The 26,326-nt window shown below is 43.3% G+C and overlaps 1 protein-coding gene across 2 annotated transcripts in view; it reads right to left on the bottom strand.

Moving 5' to 3' along the window:
* The window catches only part of LOC132206955 (dystrophin-related protein 2-like), a 97,685-nt gene that overhangs the window by 26,670 nt on the left and 44,689 nt on the right, over window positions 1-26,326 (bottom strand). The window contains exon 7 of one of the 2 annotated variants that reach the window (XR_009443243.1): window positions 20,828-21,096. The exons of the other annotated variant lie outside the window; for it this stretch is intronic. The gene's annotated coding sequence lies outside the window, so the exon portion shown is untranslated. The remainder of the gene's footprint in view (window positions 1-20,827; window positions 21,097-26,326) is intronic. 2 annotated transcript variants of the gene reach the window in all.

Raw genomic sequence — 26,326 nt, 5'->3', positions numbered from 1 at the left:
TGGACTGGGAGCAGTTGTTCCATGGTAAGGGAACTATAGACATGTGGAGATGGTTTAAGGAACAGTTGTTGGGAGTGATGAGTAAATATGTCCCTCTGAGACAGGCAAGACGGGGTAAGATAAAGGAACCTTGGATGACGAGAGCGGTGGAGCTTCTAGTGAAAAGGAAGAAGGTAGCTTACATAAGGTGGAGGAAGCTAGGGTCAAGTTCAGCTAGAGAGGATTACATGCAGGCAAGGAAGGAGCTCAAAAATGGTCTGAGGAGAGCCAGGAGGGGGCACGAGAAAGGCTTGGCAGAAGGAATCCGGGAAAACACAAAGGCATTTTACACTTACGTGAGGAATAAGAGAATGGTCAAAGAAAGAGTAGGGCCGATCAGGGATAGCATAGGGAACTTGTGTGTGGAGCCTGAGGAGGTAGGGGAAGCCCTAAATGAGTTTTTTGCTTCTGTCTTTACGAAAGAAACGACCTGTGTAGTGAATGAAACCTTTGAAGAGCAGGTGTGCATGCTGGAATGGATAGAGATAGAGGAAGCTGATGTACTGAAAATTTTGTCAAACATTAAGATTGACAAGTCGCCAGGCCCGGATCAGATTTGTCCTCGGCTGCTTTGGGAAGCGAGAAATGCAATTGCTTCGCCACTTGCGAAGATCTTTGCATCCTCGCTCTCCACTGGAGTCGTACCTGAGGACTGGAGAGAGGCAAATGTAATTCCTCTCTTCAAGAAAGGAAATAGGGAAATCCCCGGCAATTATAGACCGGTAAGTCTCACGTCTGTTGTCTGCAAGGTGTTAGAAAGGATTCTGAGGGATAAGATTTATGACCATCTGGAAGAGCATGGCTTGATCAAATACAGTCAACACGGCTTTGTGAGGGGTAGGTCATGCCTTACAAACCTTATCGAGTTTTTTGAGGATGTGACTGGTAAGGTTGATGAGGGTCGAGCTGTGGATGTGGTGTATATGGACTTCAGTAAGGCATTTGATAAGGTTCCCCATGGAAGGCTCATTCAGAAGGTCAGGAGGAATGGGATACAGGGGAACTTAGCTGCTTGGATACAGAATTGGCTGGCCAACAGAAGACAGCGAGTGGTAGTAGAAGGAAAATATTCTGCCTGGAAGTCAGTGGTGAGTGGGGTTCCACAGGGCTCTGTCCTTGGGCCTCTACTGTTTGTAATTTTTATTAATGACTTGGACGAGGGAATTGAAGGATGGGTCAGCAAGTTTGCAGACGACACAAAGGTCGGAGGTGTCGTTGACAGTGTAGAGGGCTGTTGTAGGCTGCAGCGGGACATTGACAGGATGCAGAGATGGGCTGAGAGGTGGCAGATGGAGTTCAACCTGGATAAATGCGAGGTGATGCATTTTGGAAGGTCGAATTTGAAAGCTGAGTACAGGATTAAGGATAGGATTCTTGGCAGCGTGGAGGAACAGAGGGATCTTGGTGTGCAGATACATAGATCCCTTAAAATGGCCACCCAAGTGGACAGGGTTGTTAAGAAAGCATATGGTGTTTTGGCTTTCATTAACAGGGGGATTGAGTTTAAGAGTCGTGAGATCTTGTTGCAGCTCTATAAAACTTTGGTTAGACCGCACTTGGAATACTGCGTCCAGTTCTGGGCGCCCTATTATAGGAAAGATGTGGATGCTTTGGAGAGGGTTCAGAGGAGGTTTACCAGGATGCTGCCTGGACTGGAGGGCTTATCTTATGAAGAGAGGTTGACTGAGCTCGGTCTCTTTTCATTGGAGAAAAGGAGGAGGAGAGGGGACCTAATTGAGGTATACAAGATAATGAGAGGCATAGATAGAGTCGATAGCCAGAGACTATTTCCCAGGGCAGAAATGGCTAGCACGAGGGGTCATAGTTTTAAGCTGGTTGGTGGAAAGTATAGAGGGGATGTCAGAGGCAGGTTCTTTCCGCAGAGAGTTGTGAGAGCATGGAATGCGTTGCCAGCAGCAGTTGTGGAAGCAAGGTCATTGGGGTCATTTAAGAGACTGCTGGACATGCATATGGTCACAGAAATTTGAGGGTGCATCCATGAGGATCAATGGTCGGCACAACATTGTGGGCTGAAGGGCCTGTTCTGTGCTGTACTGTTCTCTGTTCTATGTTCTATGTTCTATTTCACATTTTATATGGGGTAACACAATGCAAGTTGATCAACAACAACAAGAACAAGAGCAAAGTTGCTGGAAAAATCCCAGTACGTCTGGCAGCATCCGTGAAGGGAAAAATAGAGTTAACGTTTCGGGTCTAGTGACACGAACTCAGAACAGTGAGCAAAGGTCACCACTCTTTGCAATTATCATCTTTTGATTTCGTAGATATATCTGCCACTAACCTAACCCGTCGATCCAGGCTGAGGATTCATTACCACACAAGTTTGCTTTCCTGCACTGAATACTGGGTCCTTCTGTCTTGGAGTGAGAATCACACCAACATTTCTGACTCAGGAGGAGGGCCACTGCTGACTAAACCACACTGTATCCCAGATCGCCTCACGTTTTGCTGTATTGAACTCTATCTGCCATGTCATTTCCCATTCTGTTGGCCTATTGCAGCTGATCAGAATCATCCTCATTGTTTGGGCTCCTGCAAGCTTGGCAATCGTGGTAAATTTTGGAACTTCACGCTCTATTACTCATGTTGAGGTGTGCAATAATAAGATGGTAACTATACCAGGGGATTTCAACTTCCTCAACATTGTTTGGGATAGTCATAATCAGTGAATCATACAATATATGAGGCCCTTCAACCCACTGAGTCTGCACTATCAAGGACATACTACTATATACACTAGACCCACTGTCAACACACTAGGTCATAGCCTTGAACGTAATGACACGTCAAGTGCTTTTTAAAGATTCTGAGATTTCCCGTCTAAACTATAATCCCAGAGAGTGCATTTTAGACCCCTCTGGGTGAAAAAGGTTTTCCCCTAATCCCCTTTAAACCTACTGCCTTTCATTTTAAAATAATGTCCACCTTGTTATCGAGTGTAAAGTGCATAGTGTAAAGAGGAGTTGGATTTCTAAATACGCGTTCAGCAGAGTTTATTGTGTCAACATATCGAAGGTCCATCAAGGGACAGTCCAGTCCCAGATCTAATTCTTGGGAACAAAGTTGCCAAGTTGTTTAAGGTGGTAGTGGGCAGAATTTAGTGATAACAACCACTGTTATGAAAAAGAAAATGGTAGTTTGCAAAAAAAATAATTTTGGATTGGAGGAAGGCAGATGCTGTTAAAATAAAGCAGGATCTGACCAAAGTAGACCAGGTTCAGCTACGTCTGGCAAATTCTACAGTAGAAAGTGAAGGTGTGATTGAGAAGAAAATGGGGAAAGCACAGGCCCAACATGTTTCCTTTGGGATGAAATTTGGAAATAACAAGACAAAGAACCCTGGATGTGTAGGAATATTCAGAATTGGTTAAGAACAAAAAAAAGGCTTTCAGTAGGTGCAAAGGGAGCAAATGATGGAGGCCCCAGTGGAGTATAGAAAGCTCAGAGGGAACTTAAAGCAGTTAGGAGGAAACAGGCGCATGAAAAAACATGAAGATAAAATTTGACAGATCCCAAGATATTTCACAAGTACATTTAGGGGAAGAAGATAACCAGAGAAAGAGTGGGGCCCATTAGGGTCCAGGGGCAAACTTTATACCGTACAGAAGGACACTGGTAGAGTGTTTCACTTTAGTCTACATTCAAGAGGAGGAAGATGGACGTAGAGAACTTGGGGACAGGGACTGAGGTACTTGAGCAGACTGACGTAGGGAGTGAGGCTTTGCCAGGCCTAAAAGTAAATAATTCTCTAGGTCTGAAGGGGTTGTATCGTATGCTGCAATGAGAGATGAGAGGAAATTACAGGGGCTCTGACCCAAACTTTCAATTCTTCTCTGGCTACAGGGGAATTGGTAGAGGACAACTAATGTGGTACCATTTTTCAAGGAGCGAGAGAGAGATATATCAGGAATTACAGAGCAATGAATCTCACATCAGTGGGAGGGAAACAACTGGGGAAATTCTGGAGGAGAGAATTCATCTCCACTTGGAAATGCAAGGTCTGATCAGCATGGCTTCATCAAAGTGAGGTCACACTTCACAATTTTGATACAATTTTGCAAGGTATGTCGGTGCCCAGATTTTCACAAGGGTTTTGATAAGCTATAACACATTAGGCTACTTAATAAGATAATAGTCCATGATGTTGCTGTCGTATATTATCATGAACAGAGGACTGGCTCACTCATAGAAGACAGAATTGGGACAAGGGAGGCATTTGCAGACTGGCAACCTGCAGCTAGCGGAGCGCCGCACAGATTAGTGCTGGGGACACAATTATTTATGAAATACACTAATGCCTTGAATGAGGAAAGAGAATATACTGTAGCTGATGACACAAAACCATGTGGGAAGGCAATTAGTAAGGATTAATCAAAAAGTCTGCAGAGAGATATTGACAGGCTAAGCAAATGGGTAAAAACTTAGCAGATGGAATATAATGTAGGGAAATCTGAGCGAATGTATTTTGGCAGGAAGAATAGAAAAGCTGGCTATTATTTAATGGAGAATGACTGCAGAAAGCTACAGAACAGAGGGATTTAAATATTCTCGTCTACGAATCACAAAAAGCAAGTATCCAAGTTCATTGGGTAATGAGGAAGGCAAATGGAATGGAATATAAAAGTAGAGAGGTTTTGTAAAAATTGTACGAGGCAATTGTCAGATCTCAGCTGTAACACCGAGAACAGTTTTGGGACACATATCTAAGGATGTGGAGGAAGTTCAAATAAGTTCCAGGAGGTTAAGAAGATTGAGTCTGTTCTCGTTGTAATACAGAAGAATGAGATGCCACCTTATTGAAACTTGGAAGATTCTTGACAGGTTAGATGCAGAGAGTTTGTTTTCCCTTGTGGGAGAATCTAGGACCAGACGGCATAATCTCAGAATAAGGGGTCACACATTTAAGACAGAGATTGGGAGGAATTTCTTCCCTCTGAGGGTTGAAAATCTGTGGAATTCTTTGCCACAAAAGACTATTGAGGCTGGTCATTAAGTAAATTTAAGGTTGAGATAGACAGCGGATATTGGGAAAAGGCAGGAAAGTAGACTTGAGAATTAGCTGTTCTGCCATGGTCTCTTTGAATTGCAGGGCAGATTCAAAGGGCTGAATGGCCTATTTCTGCTTCTGTGCTCTATGCTTATATTGCAGCTGATGTAGTTTGTATGGATTTCAAAAACGCCTTTGACAAGGTCCCACATGTGAGACTGATAATAAAGGTAAACACATTTGGCACCACTGGCTGTTGCGACAAGGTAGTTCTAAAATGGCACAGTGGTAAGAGACAGAGCACAGAGGTAGAAGGCTGTTTGTGCGACTGGAAGCTTGTGTCAAATGGCGTACTGCAATGTTCCATATTGGGTCCCTCACTGTTCGTGATATATATATAGCATAATGAGATATAGATGGGTTGGTCAGATGAGCAGATCAGTGGCAGACAGAATTTAATCCTGAAACATATCAGGTGATGCACATCGGAAGAAGTCACAAGACAAGGAGGTACTCAATGAATGGCAAGACACTAGGATGCTTAGGGGACACAGACGGGTCATGGGGTGCTTGTCCACAGAACCTTGAAGGTGGCAGGACACGTTAACACGATGATTAAGAATGCAGACTGAGAACTTGCCTTTATCAGTCATGGCACAGATGGTTTCAGCTGGAAGGTTACGTTGGAATTGTATAGAACTTTGGTTTCGCCAAAGTTGGAATACTGTATGCAGTTCTCATCACCATGCTGTTGGAAGGATGTGATTGAATTGGAGGGGGTGCAGAGATTATTCACTAGGATATTGCCTGGGGCGGAGCACTTCAGCTATGAAGACTGGCTGGATAAGCTCAGTTTGTTGTCTTTAGAGCAGAGAAGGCTGAGGAGGGACGTGACTGAGGTGCAGAAGATAAGGAGGGGCAAGGTTAGCAAGCAGCTGTATCCTTAGTTGAAGGGTCAATAACAAGGAGACACAATTATGAGGTGAAGGGCAGGAGATGTAGAGGGGATTTGAGGAAAATATTTTTACCCAGAGGGTGGTGGTAATCTGGAATGCACTGCCCAGAAGGGTCATTGAGACAAGAGAGCTCACAACTTTTAACAAAGTGCTGGGATGAGCACATGAAATTAAAGGTTATTCTCCAAGTGCTGCAAAGTGGGATTAGTGCAGTTAGGTTTGCATAGACTTGAGTGGCTGAAGGGCCTTTTGTATGCCATATTCCCAAATTCAAATCATGTATCTATCTCCAAAAATCAGTGTCCTAATACTTGGGAAACTGCTAATAGCGATCTTCTAATCTATTTATCATAACTTGCTGCTTCTGTCCTTCAGCCATCTTTTTTAACCAAATTTGATAGTGACCTATATATTCCATGAATCTCAATTTTATAAATCAATCAGTCTTTTATGTGCACCTTCCCCTCATCCTTATCTAGGAAAGATTGCACTGCTTCATGAAGGCAGGCTAAAGTAATTCAGCATTACAGCCATACTCTGGTAGTATAATGACAGCATCAGTGACAGTACAATAAGTGCCTTATATCAATTGTTTCAAAACTGGGTTCTACAGTAGAGAGGTAATTGGAGATCTACAAACCAAATCATCTGTCATAACTTTAGATTAAATATATTGGAAAAAAGCATACGAACTGACGCGAGCTTCAATGGTGATAAATTAAATGTAACTAATTGGAACAGTAATATTCCTCTTCCAACCTTGCTAAGCAATGCCTCTCTGCACTGATAGGCGGCAAAGCTGCAGTCAAGAACAGATATTCACTATTTATCATCAAGTCGAAACAATTCTGGAATGCTTTTATTTGTCATGAATTTTTACTTATTGCAATTTGAAACTCGCAACTATATAGTGATGTGAAAAATATACAAAAGGATCCAGACCTTTTCTTGATTTATCAGGCTAACAATAGAAGAGCATTTGGATCAAGTGGATATACATTATGAGTGCCCGTATCAAACACCAGTCCAGCGACTGACAGATATCACAGTTAGAAGCAAATACACACATCGGGGCAGCACAGTGGCTCAGCGGGTTAGCACTGCAGCCTCACAGCACGAAGTACCCGGGTTTGATTCCAGCCTCAGGTAACTGTCTGTGTGGAGTTTGCACATTCTCCCCGTGTCTGCGTGGGTTTCCTCCGGGTGCTCCGGTTTCCTCCCACAGTCCAAAGATGTGCTGACTCAGTGGATTGGCCATGCTAAATTGCCCATAGTGTTCAGGGGTGTGTGTGGGTTATAGGGGGATGGGCTGAAGTGCCTGTTTCCACACTGTAGGGAATCTAATCTAATCTCCATGATAACCGTCAGGAAGTAGCTTTTTAAAAAGATGATTAGAACACTTCTTTACATGTAGCCCTTTGTATTATGAATATGCAATTAATAATAGATAGGTTATTGATTGCTATTAATATGCAGGCATTCAATCAAAAAGGTTCGAGAACGATTGCCTACCTTAAAGGTTAAACACTGGAAGGAGCTCACATTTAGAAGGTAGAAGGAACTATGCAAAATCCATCAGATACTTGGAGAATCACCAAGCAATACAAAATATACACTGCTCCTCAAATAGATTCAAAGAGGAAATCGGTTAATATGTTAGAGCATATAGGGTCATAGCAACAAGGAGCAGGAATAGCAAGGACAGTATTTGCTGCCCATCCATAGTTCCTCCAAATTGTTTGACTATTTCAGAGTGCAGTTAAGTGTCAACCACATTATTGTGGATCTGGAGTCATATGGAGGTGAGATAAAATAAGAATGGCAGAGCTCCTTTCTTAAAGAACATCAGTGAATGAGTCAAGTTTTTATAACGGTGAATAGTTTAACAGTGACGGTGTAACCATCACTGAGACCAGCTTTGTTTATGATTATATCAATTTGAGCATGTGTTGGATAACTGCCCCCCTCAAGCCTGCTTCACCATTCAAGAAGGTCGTGGCTGACTTGACTGCAATGTCGGCTCCACATTCCTACCTACCCCCAAAATTATATTGAACTGAATTCAAATTCCATCAGCTGTTACAGTGGAATTTAAGCCTATACTCTACAGCATTGTCCCAGGCCTCCGGATTACTAATCCTGTGACATTAATAGTGCTTCACTGACTACCCCAGCATGTCAATCCCCGTTCTGAGCATACTTCTTGGCTGAGGCGCCACATTTTCTGGAGTACAGAATTACAAAGTTCACCTCTCTGTGAGTGAAGAGGTTCCTCATCTATCGCTGTTGTTACATTTTATTCTGAGATTGATCTCAGGTTCTACAGCCTGATCTCTTAATTCAAATTTCAATAACTTGGCTTTTCAAATGCCCTGTCACATTATCCTTGCCAAGAGATTCAATGTTCATGGTTTATGTACAGCAGAAGAAATGTCCATGTTGATTTTTCTTCATTTAAGTGCCGTCTCCAATCTTATAGACACTACAAGTGTATTTTGTCGTGGGAGAGGTTGAATGAGCAAAATCGGACCTTCTTTTCTTCCCCACCCCAGCCTCAAAAAGTTTTGTCTTCATCTCAAATTTTTCACATCCAATGGATAATTCTGTACCTTTCTGGTCCCTTCAAGAAGTGCATCCTACCCAAATTATCCCGCGTGTCTAATCTTAAAAATGAGAATATCTTCTGATATCCTCACTGTCGAACTAATCCATTCTGTACTTAACATAGGATTCAGGTTAAGTTTGTTTTTTCCCCCACTGTTTGTTTAACTTCCTGGCCAATGCCCCACGATTTCTCAGAAAACTATTAGTCTCTCTCTGTATCAGAACATTCTTCAAAAAATTAATACTTTCTCCAAATCTTGACATAACAACTGGCCAGTTTCGGTGCGAGATGAGTTCCACAGCGCAAACTCATACTTGAACCTTTTAGCCATATAAATCATTTGACAAGCAGATTCTAGGGAGTCAATCTGCAGGATCAAGTGACATCTGAAATGCTGTACATTTACTGCAAACAGTCAAGTTCAGTTTTTCTGGCTTCCACAAATTTTTGACAGCATGGCCGTGGGTGTGAATCACCTAGGTCTGGCCAAATCAGTAAAATCCCACTCCTTTTCTCATCTGAACACTGCCCCAGAGCAATATCATGTGAATGCACTGCACTTTCCACATACACGGTGGCAATGCCCAGGTCTATCTCACCACCCCCTCATTCATTTCTTCCACTGTCTCTACATAACCGGACAGTTTCCATCTATTCAATCTCGTGCAGAACAAAGCCATTATCTTTGGTCCTTGAAAGGACGTCTGCTTGCTAGCTACCAGTTTTCATTGTCCCAGTTGTTATTTTGACCCAGAGTTTAAATTCTGGCCACATAGGCCTGATGTCACAAAGTCTACTTATTTTCACATCCACAACATTTGGCCCCAGGTAAGTCCGTTAGTTCTGAAATCCTACCACATTGATTAACTCTGAACATGACCATTCTGATGAATATCAAGTTGGCCTCCCAAGTTCTCCTTTTCTTTAACATGGCATCATTTCAAAGTCCGTTGACTCTGACTTAACACGCACCAAGTTCCATTCACCCATCTTTCTCTGCTCACTCTGATCTACAATGGCTCACAGTTAAGCAGTGCCTTGGTTTTCACATTGCTGTCCTGGCTTTCAAATCCCTCCCTGACCTGGCAACACCCATGCACATCCCCTGATAATGTCCAACTCATAGCCCCTCTAGGAACATGAGCTCCTTTAATTCCAGCCTTTCAACACAATTTGTGCTGTTCCATCATCGACAGCCTGACATTCAACTTCCTCGGGCCTAAACTTTAGAGTTACCTTGCTGAACTTCTGTATCATTGTTTCCTCCTTCAAAACAGTCCTTAAAATCTACCTCTTTGGTGAGGTTTCAATCATCTACCTTCGGATCTCTTTCAGTACTCAGTATCAATTTTTACTCTATAAAGCTCCTATGACATGCCTTGGGATGTTTTATAAAGTCATGTCATAGAAGCTGTTGTGGCAATTGCTCAGAATATGGTTATATTCTGAGCTGAAATTCTCCATGACACTCATCATTAAAGTATTTTTCTGTTATAAAATGGGTAAATAGTACAGTGACTTCAGGCCAAGGGATGATGTGGTTAAACGCCAAAGTTGCACTCTGTGCTATTGGCATCATGAAGACAGTGTCTCTCTTTCATTTGAAGAAATCTTCTGTATTTTCTCAAATACTTTCTTCATTGTACTTTTGTTGTTGATGGTTTCCAATGAACATAAACCATTATTTGCCTTTTCAATTTCAACCTTCCTTACGTTCTCTTAATTTCTTTTGCTGTACCTGATTTGAAACAAACCATTCCTCTTTTAATTCACTGTCCTCCTCAGTCCTTCATGTAGTTATTTCCCAATCATTAAGAAGACATCCTGTTGCTTTCCTCACTCACTCTAGTCTAAGATGCCTGTCTGCCCTTATCAGATTGCATTTTCAGCAACTTTATAGACAAACGTCCTTTGAGTGGAAGGTTGTAAGGTCATGCCGAACTGATGTCTCAACAACTGCAAAACCAAGCTAATTGTAATCAATGACATCTGACAACAGGCAAGCAAGGAAGCTCACAACAAAACACAGCACGAGATTACAAATTCTGGAATGTGTGGATGTACTGACAACAGAGCGCTTTCTGGAGTCGGCGGATCTTCATTGCTGGCCGATATGCAGAAAAACGCACGGTGTTTAAATCACCTGCATTCAAAAAAATCTTTAGATACATTTTTCCTAACTGTTAGTACAAACCATTTCAATTGGAACACATGCTCAACTACTCTGCAATGAATACAGGGGGATAAATATCTGCTGAAGAATACAAGGCGCAGTAAAAGGAAATGATAACTACTAGGTTCAATTTATTTCCACATATTTTCAAGGATGGGAACATCACTGACAGGACCAGCATTTGTTACCCATTCCTCATGTAGGTGGTCAAAAGCTACATGAAATTCTTGTCATAACTGGCAAACAGCATCTGGTGGAACTCACGGAAGTCTCACTGTCAGCTTGAAAGTAGGAGGGAAACGATTCAGATAATCACGCTTGGTGTAAAGCCTGCATTCTTGCCGCCTGGTTTTTCAGGGCCACAAAGGGTTTTGAGATCTGAAATTGTATATTTGACTCATGAGCACACATCAAATGCAAGTTGCCATGGATGCTATTCTGACAATTCTACATTGCATGCAGCAAATACCTGATGAAATGATGTAGAGGAGGCCAGATATTGCCAATACTGGGATATCAGAGCTCAACGCTTAAAGTCCTTCAATGACACATTGCTGAAAGTATGATCACCAGGAACATGAATAACCCCTCTGCCAGAGTTATTTAAAGACACTGTCAGCTACTTGCAGATTAATTACTTACGGATTCATAGAGCATACAAACATAGAACAGTACAGCACAGGACAGGCCCTTCAGCCCACAGTGTTGTGCTGAGCTTTTACCCTCAACCTAACGTCGAGCTAACCTCCACCCTTACCTTATACTATCATCCATATGCCTGTCTAATAGCTGCTTAAATGCTCCTAATGAAGCTGACGCCACTCCCCTCCTTGGCAATGCATTCCACGCTCCTGCCACTCTCTGAGGAAAGAACTTACTTCTCACATCTTCCCTATATCTACCTCCAGTTACTTTTAAACTCTGCCTCCTCATAAGAGCTACCTTCACCCTCGGAAAAAGTCTCTGGCTATCCACTCTCTATCGTTATTCATACCAGTCATTGCCAAAATGTATGTGTGTTGATATTTTTTAGACTTCTTTGAAGTTGCCAAGGTCCACATCTAAGTTCTGAAGGACTCTGTGAAAACTTCAAGGCTGCTACACAAATCATTCACAGACATGGATGCAGTAATAGACATCTGCAAAAAACCATGTAGGTCAATGCTTCATATCCTGGCAAATGTCATCATGCTTTCAAGTTGCAAGTCTGCTTTGCCAGCCACTTTTGGCCATCAAAAAATTAAGGGGTAGCTACTGAGCTAAAGAGCCAAGCAACTAACAACTGGGCTTCTGACTCTTACACACAACATAGAACATAGAAAAGTAGAGCACAGTGCAGGCCCTTCGGCCTACGATGTTGTGCCGTGGAATAATCCCAATCCAAAAATAACCGAACCTAACTTACATTCCCCTCAATTCACTGCTGTCCATGTGCACGTCCAGCAGTTGCTTAAATGTCACTAATGGCTCTGCTTCCACCACTACCACTGGCAAAGTATTCCATGCACTCACAACTCTCTGGGTGAAGAACCTCCCTCTGACATCTCCACTATACCTTCCTCCTAACACCTTAAAACTATGCCTCGTGGCAGTCAATCCTGCCCTGGGGAAAGGTCTCTGCCTATCGACTCTATCCATTCCTCTCATTACCTTGTACACCTCGATCAGGTCACCTCTCTTCCTCCTTCTCTCCAGAGAGAAAAGTCCGAGCTCAGTCAACCTCCTCAACCTGGTAAACCTCCTTTGCACCCTCTCCAAAGCCTCCACATCTTTCCTATAATAGGGCAACCGGAACTGGACACAATATTCCAGTGTGGTCTCACCAGGGTTTTGTAGAGCTGCAGCATAACCTCGCGGCTCTTAAACTCGATCCCCCTGTTAATGAAAGCCAAAACACCATCTGATTTCTTAACACCCTTATCCACTTGTGTGGCAACTTTGAGGGAGCTCTGCACTTGAACACCAAGATCCCGCTATTCCTATACACTGCAAAGAATCTGCCTTTAATCCTATATTCAGCATTTAAGTTCGACCTTCCAAAATGCATCACCTCGCATTTATCCAGGTTGAACTCCATCTGCCATTTCTCAGCCCACCTCTGCATACTGTCAATGTCTCGCTGAAGCCTGCAATAGCCCTCAATACTATCAACGGCACCTCCAACCTTTGTGTCAGCAGCAAACATACTAACCCACCCCTCAACCTCCACATCCAAGTCATTTCTAAAAACTACAAACAGCAGAGGCCCAAGAACAGAGCCCTGCGGGTCACCACTCAGCACTGACCTCCAGGCAGAATATTTACCATCTACAACCACTCTCGACGTCCTGTCAGCCAACCAATTCTGAATCCAGACAGCCAAGTCACCCTGATTTCCATACCTCCTGACTTTATGAAAGTGCCTGCCGTGGGGAACCTTATCAAATGCTTTGCTGATGTCCATGTACACCAAATCCACTGATATAGATCTCGAGTTAAAAGTAACAGTGATGATGAAACTATCATAAATTGTTGTAACAGAAAACTGAATTCACTAAACTATTCTTCAGGGAAGGGAATCTGCTTTCCTAAGCAATTCTGGTATATGACTTCAAATTCACTGGAATATGGCTGACTCTCTACTGACTTCCAAAATGGCCCACCAAGCCATTCCTGGATGGGAAATGAATGTTAGCCTTGCCAGCAGTGCTCTCATCCTGTGAAAGAATGCTTTAAAAAAAAGTGGATTGAATAAATGTCGAAGTAAGTAACAAAACAGGACAAAACAACTCAAAAAGGCTTTGAAGGATAATACTACTAAGTCCTGTTCTTCTTCCTTACTTTATGCTATCTGTACGCAGAACTGTATTTGAAATTACAATTTGACACCTGCCTGATGCACATCACACATAAAGACATCCTGAGGCATCCCAAAACTCAATCTGTTAACCAGTTCCAATTCAAGCCATTAGGAAATCAACCTCTGGATGTCGGGTATGGGTTGCCTGAACAAGCATAAACTCTTCCCTTTTTATATATACCACCAAGCAAATAGCAGACAATTAGGTTTAATGCAGAAACGGTTTTAGGTTTTGGTTGGGAAAATCAGGGCAGAAATTATACACTTAATGGTGAGGTCCTCAGCAGTGTCGCCAAACAAACTTGGGGAGCAGGTTCAGAGTTCCTTCAAAGTGGAGTTGCAGGTAGAGAATAAGGCGTTTAATATGCTTGCTTTTGTTGGTCACAGCACTAAATATAGAAGTTGGGAAGTCATGTTGCAGCTACAAAGGACATTGGTTAGGCCATTTTTGGAATACTGCATTCAATTCAGATTTCCTTGCTATAGGAAAGTTGTCGTGAAATTTGAAAGGGTTCAGAAAAGATTTACAAGAACATTGCCAGGGTTGAAGGGTTTGACTGTAGGGAGAGGCTGCTTTCTCTCAAGTACCTGCTTCAAAATCTTCCCACCCCCCAGCCTCATCTCATATCCAGCCCGACTGATCCAGACTGATCACAAGGTAACAATGTGACCACCTCTGAATGGCACTTCTCACAAGACATTCGAAAAAAGTCGCTCAGCCACATCATTTCTTTTTCTGGCAACAGAAGTTTTAATTGCAATAAATTACAAAGAATTAACGAAAAGAAAAGCATGCTGCTGTTCCACTCTTCAGAAATATGACAAATCCCAAATTTCCAGTTAAATCTTGGTAAAAATGGAGTGATGAAAATCATCTGCACACAACGGGGTGGCCTGTTCTTGAATCCATAGTATTTATGTAGCCGATCTTGTTCAGTTTCTGGTTAATAGTAACACCTGTGATGTTGACAGTGGGGGATGCAGCGATGGTAACAGCAATAAATATCAAGAGATGATGGCTAAATTCTCCCTTGTTGGAGATGGCCATTGCTTGGCACTTGTGTGGTGCAAATATTACCGAGCACTTATCAGCCTAAGCCTGGATAATATACTGGTCTTGCTGCATTTAAACATGGACTGCTTTATTATCGAAGGAGTTGGAAATGGTACTGAACATTGTGGAGTCATCAGTGAACATCCCCACTTCTGACTTTATAGAGAGAAGCTGAAGCAGCACAGATGTTTGGGCCTTGGATGCTGCCCTGACGAACGCTGAAAGTGATGTTCTGGAGGTGAAATGACTATGTCTAACAATCACAAACGTTTTCCTTTGTGCTTGGTATGACTCCAATTAACAAAGACCTTTTCCCTGCCTTACAAGAATCTAAGTCCACCTTAAAATATTCAATGACCCCAACTCTGTCATCTTATGAGGCAGCTAGTTCCAATGTCATACAACTATCAGAGAAAAAATGCTCTGCTCATCTGTCCTGAAGTGGCAAGTCCAAATTTTGCATAAGTGTCCCGAGTTCAGCGCTCGCCAAAGGAGAGGAAAAATCTTTCTACATATTCCTCATGAAGACCATTCGGAATCATATATACTTCAAGGAAATCACCTCCTTACTCTTCTCAACCTCAGCAAAAACAAGCCCAGTCCTTCTAAGACAACAAAGTGTGGAGCTGGATGAACACAGCAGTCCAAGCAGCATCCCTGGAGCACAAAAGCTGATGTTTCGGGTCTAGACCCTTCAGCCTCTCTGATGAAGGGTCGAGGCCCGAAACGTCAGATTTTGTGCTCCGAAGATGCTGCTTGGCCTGCTGTGTTCATCCAGCTCGACATATTGTTATCTCGCATTCTCCAGCATCTGCAGTTACCATTATCTCTCCAAAATAAAGGCTGATGTCTTTCAAAACCCAATGTCAGATTTTGCAGACAGTCCTTACCATGGAAAAATACTAAATATGTATAAAGAAGAAAACTGGAGGTGAAACCATTCAAACAATTTTCATTGGCACAACAAATGTTCAAACTGTAAAAGCAGGTTAAGCACCTGTATATGAGGAAACTGTACTCAAACTTTGACCAGACACTTAGAGCTAACAAATGCGAGAAATATCCATTTCTTTCTGGATTACCAATTTTGCTGTTGGGAAAATAGGCCTAGACTTAGCAATGTAAATTCAAACAAGATAGCAACCTCTCAGATCTCAACACTCTCAGTCGCAGAGTTCTGTTTTCACAGGTTGGAGTATAATCGCATCAAGTACAATACACCAAATCTTCTTTGGTACCTTTTCCTTCCATAAAACTGTTTTTTGTAGATGCGCACAGAATTCATTTTATACACGTTGAAAAGTTCAAGGGGCCAGTTCCAGCACTTTGACTTGCATCTTCTTCATCATCACAACAGAACAAAATAAAGACTCACTCTTTGTAAGTCACGTTTTCAATTTTTAGTGACAAGGTGAAGTGCGAGAACTGCTCACTTGATGTTAAAATCTCTTAACTATGTACCTATATATTTCAATTCTGTGAAATATGTGGAATGAGTTCGAGAAAAGGATTAATTTTGTTGCTCTGGGAGAGAGCTGGTACAGATAAAATAGGTTGAATGGCCTCCTCCCATGCTAAAAATGTCCGTAACTATTCTTGGCGCTGCTAAATTAAAGTGGGCATCCTTTCATTATGACTGTGAGGCGCAGCATGTTACGATAGATGGCATAATGGAGAAATCCTTTGTTATTAATGAATTTGTCGGCACTAGGCATCCTTCCGAAGTCAAATGTTTGACATGTACCTGTTGCACTGACTTGGTTCCAAACACTTATAATGTGGAGGTGCTGGTGTTGGACTAGGATGGACAAAGTCAGAAGCCACATGGCATCAGGTTATAATCTGACAGGTTTATTTGCAATCACACAAGATTTGAAGTGCAGTCCCTTCATCACGTGCGGTCAGAGAGGAAAACACACAGACACATAATTTATACGCAGAGAGATCAAAAGATCATACAACTGGTGTGAGTGGAGTGTCAGATAATAAGTCTTCATCCAGGACGTTTGTTTATTTGCAGATATTTTGTTGAAGAAGCACACAACTTGTAGTTACAGTCAGTGTGGTATCTTATAAATTCTTGCTTTTGAAATAAAGTTCAAAACTCTGAGACAGATTCTGAACACAAGCCTCTAAACTACAAGTCAGAGTCTGACCTGAGATGTCACCTTTTGTACATTCCTGTTGCGCTGCCTGATTATCATGACAACACAGCACTGACATGGACTTTATAAACGCTTTACTTGCCTCTAACACTCTTGGTCGCCTGGAAAGAGTTATTATCTGACACTCCACTCAGGCCAATTCTATGATCTTTTGATCTCTCTGCTTATAAGCTGTGTGTCTGTGTGGTCACCTCACGAACTGCACCTGATGAAGGGGCTGAACTCCAATAGCTTGTGTGAATTGAAATGAACCTGTTGGACTATAAGCTGGTGTCATGTGACTTCTGACTTCACACAGTTGTAGCATATGTTTTCAATCCTACCATGACTTGACAATAAGCCAACTTCTTAAAATTTATAAAATGAGAATGTCAAGTGAAGTATGTCTAACCTTGAGCCTTTAAAAAAGGAAATATTACAACCATAGTATTCCCCATGGTAGGCTCATTCAGAAGGTCAGGAGGAATGGGATACAGGGGAACTTAGCTGCTGGGATACAGAATTGGCTGGCCAACAGAAGACAGCGAGTGGTAGTAGAAGGAAAATATTCTGCCTGGAAGTCAGTGGTGAGTGGGGTTCCACAGGGCTCTGTCCTTGGGATCTACTGTTTGTAATTTTTATTCATGACTTGGATGAGGGGATTGAAGGATGGGTCAGCAAGTTTGCAGACGACACAAAGGTCGGAGGTGTCGTTGACAGTATAGAGGGCTGTTTGTAGGCTGCAGCGGGACATTGACAGGATGCAGAGATGGGCTGAGAGGTGGCAGATGGAGTTCAACCTGGATAAATGCGAGGTGATGCATTTTGGAAGGTCGAATTTGAAAGCTGAGTACAGGATTAAGGATAGGATTCTTGGCAGCGTGGAGGAACAGAGGGATCTTGGTGTGCAGATACATAGATCCCTTAAAATGGCCACCCAAGTGGACAGGGTTGTTAAGAAAGCATATGGTGTTTTGGCTTTCATTAACAGGGGGATTGAGTTTAAGAGTCGTGAGATCTTGTCGCAGCTCTATAAAACTTTGGTTAGACCGCACTTGGAATACTGCATCCAGTTCTGGGCGCCCTATTATAGGAAAGATGTGGATGCTTTGAAGAGGGTTCCGAGGAGGTTTACCAGGGTGCTGCCTAGACTGGAGTGCTTATCTTATGAAGAGAGGTTGACTGAGCTCGGTCTCTTTTCATTGGAGAAAAGGAGGAGGAGAGGGGACCTAATTGAGGTATACAAGATAATGAGAGGCATAGATAGAGTTGATAGCCAGAGACTATTTCCCAGGGCAGAAATGGCTAGCACGAGGGGTCATAGTTTTAAGCTGGTTGGTGGAAAGTATAGAGGGGATGTCAGAGGCAGGTTCTTTACACAGAGAGTTGTGAGAGCATAGAATGCGTTGCCAGCAGCAGTTGTGGAAGCAAGGTCATTGGGGTCATTTAAGAGACTGCTGGACATGCATACGGTCACAGAAATTTGAGGGTGCATACATGAGGATCAATGGTCGGCACAACATTGTGGGCTGAAGGGCCTGTGCTGTGCTGTGCTGTACTGTTCTATGTTCTATGTTCTATGTTCACAGTACAGTCTGGCAGTAAAGACAGAACGAATGATTTAATCGACTGTGTTTGACACCTCACAATTAATCCCCCTGATGGAAGAAAGGTTGGCTGTGTTCTCTTTCTTCAGGAACATCCAGCTAATACCACCTTACTACTGCTTGTTTTATTCATCTGGTGTTCCATCTAATTCCTTTCAGTCTTGGTCAAACCTTCATGTACTTTATTTTAATTTTCAATAAAATAAATTTAACTTTATATTCCACAATTTCAACATTTCCTTTGAAGGTTTGAATGGTTCACTTAGTACACTGCACATGTTGTGTTCATAATTGGAGAAGATGGTGGAAAAATCAAGATATATTGACAAGTAAACAAATGGCTAACTTCTGCTTTCTTGTCAGTAAAGCCTTTTGAACAGAACATAAAGTTGCGCAACTACGTAGAGATAACAATTTAAAAGTGGGAAGACCACTGTTTGTGGTCCCCACACCAATCTCTATTCACGACCTACGGACTGCATTACTCCTCCTTGGCAACAATGTTATGTTACGCTTGTCTCAGCACAACCTTGGCATCTTGTTTATCCCACGATGAACGTCCGACCACACATTCATGCAATCCCTAAAGCTGTCTCTTTACATCTTTTTAATACTGCCTACCTGTCTCTTGTCTTGGCTCATTAGCAGTGAAACCTTCATCTGGAACTACTTCACTTCTGGACCTGACAACTCCAATGCATTCCCTGTTTGAGTCCCACATTTGCCCATTGAAAGCTTGATGTCGTCTAAAACTCCACTGCCCGAGTCTCATCTTGAACCAAATCCTATTCTCTGTACTTTCTACCTGACTGATAGTATTAACAGTAATTTTATTAAATTCTCATTTTTGTTTACAAATCGTTCCTTGGCTCTGCCAATCGCTATTTTCGTAATCTCCACCAGTCCAACCATAATTCAGGATATCTGCACTCGTCTAATTATGTCCTCTTGCCCACTCTTGATTTCAAACGGCCCACTACTGGTTGCCAAACATTTAATTGTGTAGGCTTCAAACCCAAGAAGAGACTTCCTACACCTTCAGCGAGCAAACTCACATCCAGAACCTCAACCTGAGCAACAAATCTTCGCAAAACTCACTAACTTCCGACACCTCTTAGCCTCTGTACATTTCCTCTTTTAAGGCACTTTTTAAAAGAATCCTCTTTGATCAAGCTCTTGATCATCAGAACTAACTACTTAATAAGGCTCAGTTGTATTCTGGGATCGTTAATACTCCTTTCAGATGTCTTCAAAGTTTCTCTCCAATAAAGAGATTACATAAGTGGTTGAAGTCATTGCCAAGCAGAGGGGGACGAATTGGGGAGTTATTTCAAAGAGCTATGATATGCCAGGAGACCGCCTTCCACACGCCAACTCTGATTCTACAAAAGCAAAAATGATTTTCAGACTTGGGAAGATCCTTCAAAAATGTCACAAGTAACCAGCTTTTGGGCAGAGTCGAGCTGCTGAGATGATAGACCAGGATTTAGGGGTACCAGTAGTGATAATATGCTGAACACAATCAAATTTTGAGGTTGTAGAATGTTGCGGTCTTCAGCATTTTTGACACTTTGACCATTTTCCTTCCTTTCCACACAACAAGTCAAATAGCAGCAGCACAATGTTGCATGGCCGCTCAAGCCTGCTCCACCGTTGATGATGATTGTGGCTGGTCTTCCACATCAATTAAACTATTGCTCATATCTCATCCGCTTTTCAAAACATCGATTTATTCACGTGTAGCATCCCTCTCGCTAACTTCATGAGAATTCATTCCAATCACTGAACTAACGCTGACCCACCCCAGGTCAAAAAATTCAGCTGAGATCAGGAACTGATCTCGCCTGTATGGCTGAGCTGGCTTTTAAAAAGTTTGCCAGTGAGAGAGTCCCAGTGAGAAACATTCATTCAAAAAAATAGAATTGCATGGATTGCTCTCCAATCCTAAACTCTATTCAAATTCAGTTGGCTGAACGGTTGGTTTGTGATGCAGAGTGATGCCCTGCAGAGAGGGCTCAATTGCCACACCAGTGACCTTACCACAAAGGGTCTTCGCCTCAACCGCTCTACTTCCCTGAGGCATGGTGATCTTCAGGTTAAATCATAACCAGTTGTATCTCTCTAAGGAGTGGCCAAATGGCGTGGTAAGGCTTTACCTTTAATCCTGATAACATGGCAACAAGCAAATAACTCAGCTGATGTCACTGACGAATAGAATCCTCAATTATACTAATATTACCGATGTGATATCATCAGAAGGCATGCTCAACGAAGTTTTAATTTGCAAATTAAGTTAACAACCATTCAATCAATATTACTTTACTACTCATATTACTGATCGTCTCGATACAACATTGCGGTTACATCTGTTCATAAGTGAAGTGTAATGTAATTGCACTTACTGAGGTTTTATCAATGTGATCCTGCAATGAGTCAATAAGCAGTTCACCCACAGGTTGCCAATCAGTGCGGACCCCTTCAGCTGTTATCACATGAGCCTCATGATCATCCAGAGCTTTCTGCAGTTCTTGAAGTTTCTCCAACACCTTTTCCACCTGTTCCTGCCAGTTGCTCGCATGGATTTTCAATTGCTCCCAAGTTTCCTTCACTTCTATTGACTGTTTGCGGACAGCTTTGGCAATTCTCTGGGCTCTCTCTTCCGGGGTAGGTTCTGGAAATATGAAGTGCAAATAATTTATCAACTATTCATGACTTGGATCTATAGAACTTAAGTTTTCTTTCTAAACCCCTTTCCTCTGAAAAGTCTCTCTGGACTTTCTCCTGAAATTGGGAATAGAAAGTATAAGACTAAAGATTTTATGACAGGCACATCAATGACAAATTCTCTAATTAGCTAGCAGGTCGCGGAGCCATTAACAGGGAATCACGCAGAGCCAATGCCAAGCCGAATAAAATTCTGCAGATATTTGAAATTTATGACTCCCAAGGAAACTTTAAAAAAGGAGAAGGATTAGAGTGACTAAATGGGTAAAATTCTCAACAAAAGATACGAACAATCCTTTCAGGATCTCTTTCGTAGCTATGAAACAAACATCCAACATCAACCAACTTTCATCTTTCAGGGCTGGCAAGTTAGAATGATAAACCCAAAGTCTACCCTGCATCGTTCTCTCTAGAGCTCACTTAATGAGGTTGTTAAGAGATATAGACACAACAAAGTGTGCAGCTGGATGGACACAGCAGGCCAAGCAGCATCTTAGGAGCACAAAAGCTGACATGTTGGACCGAGACCTTTCATCAGAAAAGGGGGAGGGGAGAGGGTTCTGAAATAAATAGGGAGAGGGGGGAGGCGGATCGAAGATAGATAGAGGAGAAGATAGGTGGAGAGGAGACAGACAAGTTAAAGAGGTGGAGATGGAGCCAGTAGAGGTGAGTGTCGGTGGGGAGGTAGGGAGGGGATAGATTAGTCCGGGGAGGACGAACAGGTCTCGGTGGTGGGAAGCGGTTAGGAAGGAGGAGATGGGGGTGGGGCTTGAGGTGGCAGGATGGGCTCGGTGGGCTGGTTTTGGGATGCGGGAGGGGGAGGGGAGATTTCGAAGCTTGTGAAGTCGACATTGATACCACGGAGACGCAGGGTTCCCAAGCGCAATACGAGGTGCTGCTCCTGCAACCTTCAGGTGGCATTGTTGTGGCACTGCAGGAGGCCCAGGATGGACATCCTATCTGAGGATTGGGAGAGTCAAAACAGTTCACGACTGGGAGGTGCAGTTCTTTAATGCATTGAGCATAGGTGATTGGCAAAGCAGTCCCCAAACCTCCATTTGGTTTCCCCGATGTAGAGGGGGCCACAAAGGGATCAGCAGATACAGTATACCACATTAGCACATGTGCAGGTAAACATCTGTTTGATGTGGAAATTCTTCCTGGGGTCTGGGATGGGGGTGAGGGGGGAGGTATTGGGACAAGTGAATTTTAAACATTATGCTGACAATATTTGTGGATATATAGGGAAAAGTGCTGGGTGTAGGGGGTGCTGGAGGCGAGTGTGGAGCGGATAAGGGAGTCACCTAAGTGTGGAGGGAAAAATGTCTTTGGTGTGGGGTCGGATCGCAGATGGCAGAAGTGTCGGCGGACGATGCATGGAATCCGGAGGTTGGTGTGGTGGTAGGTGAGGGTGAGGAGGACACTGTTTTGGTAGTTATTATGGGGAGCGGGTATGAGGGATGAGTTGTGGGAAATGCGGGTGACACGGTTGAGGGCGTTTTTGACTATTGAGGAGGGGGATGTTGTGGTCCTTGAACAACCCTCAACAATTTCTCTTTCAATTCCTCCCACTTCCTGCAGACAAAGCGGGTGGCCAGTGTACCCACCTGGGCCCAAGCTATGCCTGCCGCTTTGTAGGTTACATGGAACGCTCCCTCTTCCGTACCTACACTGGCCCTAAACCCCACGTCTTCCTCCGTTACATTGGTGACTGTATCGGCACTGCCTCGTGCTCCCACAAGGGGCTCTAACATCCACTTCAGCAACACCTTCCTCCCGAACTTTAAGTTCACCTGGACAATCTCTGATACCTCTCTCTCCTTCCTGGACCTCTCTATTTCCAACCACCAAGAAACAAATATCTATTTTAAGTCCACCAACTCCCACCAAATTCCCGCAACAATTCATCCACTTTCCCCATTCCTTTGACTCTGCATCTGCTCCCAGGATGAGGTATTCTACTCTCGTATATCTCAGATGTCCTCATTTTTCAAGGACCACAACTTGCCCCGCTCTGTGGTTGATAACGCCCTCGACCGTGTCTCCAGCATTTCCTGCAACAAATCCCTCTCACCCCACCCCGCAACAACAACCAAAACAAAGTCTCCCTCGTCCTAACGTACCACCCCACCAACCTCCGGATACAACGCATCATCCTTCAAAACTTTCAGATTCTCTGGGAGGCTACGGAACAGGCGGCGGAGCCTTTGGCCTTGATCTTTGAATCCTCATTGTCTACAGGTTTAGTACCAGAGGAATGGAGGGTTGCAAATGTTGTGCCTTTGTTCAAGAAGGGCAGTAGAGATGACCCAGGTAATTATAAACCATTGAGCATTACATCTGTTGGCGGAAATGTTTTGGAAAGGGTTACAAGAGATAGGTATTATAATCATCGAGCAAGCACCAATTTGATTGGAGATAGTCAACATGGATTTGTCAAGGGCAAGTCATGTCTCACAAACCTCACTGAGTCATTTCAGAAGCTGACGAAGCATGTGGATGAGGGTCGGGCAGTTGACGTGGTGTACATGGACTTCAGTAAAGCCTTCGATAAGGTTCCACATGGTAGGCTACTGGAGAAAACATGGAGACATGGGATTGAGGGAGATTTAGCAGGTTGGATTAGAAACTGGCTTTCAGTAAGAAGGCAACCAGTCGTGGTTGATGGAAAATATTCAGCCTGGAGTCTGATTACTAGTGGTGTGTCTCAAGGATCTGTTTTGGGACCACTGCTGTTTGTCATTTTCACAAATGACTTGGACGGAGGCATTGGTAGATGGGTTACTAAGTTTGCAGATGACACTAAAGTCGGTGGAGTGGTGGGCAATGTGGAAGAATGTTGCAGGTTGCAATGGAAACTTGGATGAACTGCAGAATTGGGCTGAAAGGTGGCGAATGGAGTTCAATGTGGATAAATGTGAGGTGATTCACTTTGGGAGGAATAATAGGAAGGCAGAATATTGGGTCAATGGAAAGATTCTTGGTAGTGTTGCTGTGCAGAGGGATCTTGGTGTTCATGTACGTAGATCCCTGAAAATCGCCACCCAGTTTGATAGTGCTGTTAAGGCGGCTTACGGTGTATTAGGTTTTATTGGTAGAGGGATTGAGTTCCAGAGCCGTGATGTCATGCTGCATCTGTCCAAAAAGCTAGTGCGGTCTCACTTGGAATACTGTGTACAGTTCTGGTCACCCCATTCCAGGAAGGATGTGGAAACATTGGAAAGGTGCAGAGGAGATTTACCAGGATGTTGCCTGGTCTGGAGTGAAGGACTTCTGAAGAAAGGCTGAGGGACTTGGGTCTGTTCTCGTTGGAGAGAAGATGGTTCAGAGGGGATTGAATAGAGACATACAAGATGATCAGTGGATTAGATAGGGTGGACAGTGAGGGTCTTTATCCGAGGATGATGATGTCAGCTTGTATGGGGGGGGCACAGCTAAACATTGAGGGGTGATAGATTTGAGATAGATGTCAGAGGCAGGTTCTTTACTCAGAGTGGTAAGGACGTGGAACCCCCTGCCTGCCAATGTAGTTAGCTCAGCCACATTAGGGGCACTTAAACAGTCCTTGGGTATGGATGATAATGGGATCATGTAGGGGGATGGGCTTAGATTAGTTCACCGGTCCGCCCAGATTGTTGCAATGGGCAAAAAAGCACACCATTGTCTCTACTTCCCAGGAGGCTAAGATCATTCTGTGTGCCCACAAGGACAATTTTCACTGATGTACCACAGAAAGCATCCTATCTGGATGCATATCACAGCACGGTTCCTTCAGCTAAACAATCACAAGTTATTATGGCTCCTGCCTTTCTTCTTCAAGGCAGAATTGGTTCTGCTTTGTCATAACTATATTGGGAGAAAATCCATGCTCAGTCTAAGTTAATTCTTCCAACAATTGAGATACCATGGAATACTGAGCAATGAGTTGGTGTGAGAGAGAGAGAGAGAGAGACAAAGACAGAGAGGTTGGTCGGCGGGCGGGGGGGTGGAGGGAGACAGGGACAGAGAGAGAGAGAGAGAGAGAGATGGGCGATGAGGGAGAGAGAGAGAGAGACAGTCAGACAGACAGAATGGGTGACAGAATGTGAGCGTGTGAGTGCCTGCATCAGACAGTGTGAGAGATGTTGCTGAGGTGGAGATAGTTGAGAGTGTCGATCACCAACGATCTCTCCTGGTCCACCCAGATCGTTGCAATGAGTGAAAACAGCACACCAATGTCTCTATTTCCCCAACAGCAGCTTCTTCACCGCTGCTATTGGACATCTGACAAAGGAAGTCAGGAAACATATCAAAGAAAAAGAGACAGCCTATAAAATGGCCAAGAGCACTGGGAAATCAGAAGATTGGGAAGGCCACAAAAACAGACAGAGGATAACAAAGAGAGCAATCAGGAAGCAGAAGATCATATATGAAGGTAGGCAAGCTAGTAATATTAGAAATGACAGTCAAAGCTTTTTTCAATACGTAAGAAGCAAACGAGAGGCAAAAGAAGATATTGGGCCGCTCCAGATTGATTCTGGAAGGCTATTGATGGGAGAAAAGGAAATAGCTGAAGAACTTAATAAGTACTTTGCGTCAGTCTTCACAATGGAAGATATGAGTAGTATGCCAACAATTAGGGAGAGCCGGGGGCAGAGTTGAGTACGGTAGGCATTACAAAAGAGCAAGTGCTAGAAAAGCTCAAGGGTCTAAAAACTGATAAATCTCCTGGCCCCGATGGGCTACATCCTAGAGTTCGGTGGAGGTGGCTGAGGAAATCGCAGAGGCTTTGGTCGTGATCTTTCAAAAGTCACTGGAGTCAGGGAAAGTCCCAGATGATTGGAAAATTTCTGTTGTAACTCCCTTGTTTAAGAAAGGATCAAGGCAAAAGATGGAAAATTACAGGCCGATTAGCCTAATCTCGGTTGTTGGTAAAATTCTAGAATCCATTGTCAAGGATGAGATTTCTAAATTCCTGGAAGTGCAGGGTCAGATTAAAACAAGTCAGCATGGATTTAGTCAGGGGAGGTCATGCCTATTCGAATTCTTTGAAGAGGTGACAAGTATGTTAGACCAGGGAAACTCAGTAAATGTTGTTCATCTAGACTTCCAAAAGGCCTTTGATACAGTGCCTCACGGGAGGCTGCTGAGCAAGGTGAGGGCCCATGGTGTTCGAGGTGAGATATTGGCTTGGATTG

Source organism: Stegostoma tigrinum, chromosome 44, assembly GCF_030684315.1.
Source record: "Stegostoma tigrinum isolate sSteTig4 chromosome 44, sSteTig4.hap1, whole genome shotgun sequence".
In the NCBI taxonomy this organism is placed as follows: Eukaryota; Metazoa; Chordata; class Chondrichthyes; order Orectolobiformes; family Stegostomatidae; genus Stegostoma; species Stegostoma tigrinum.
This window is presented reverse-complemented; position numbering and strand designations above follow the sequence as displayed.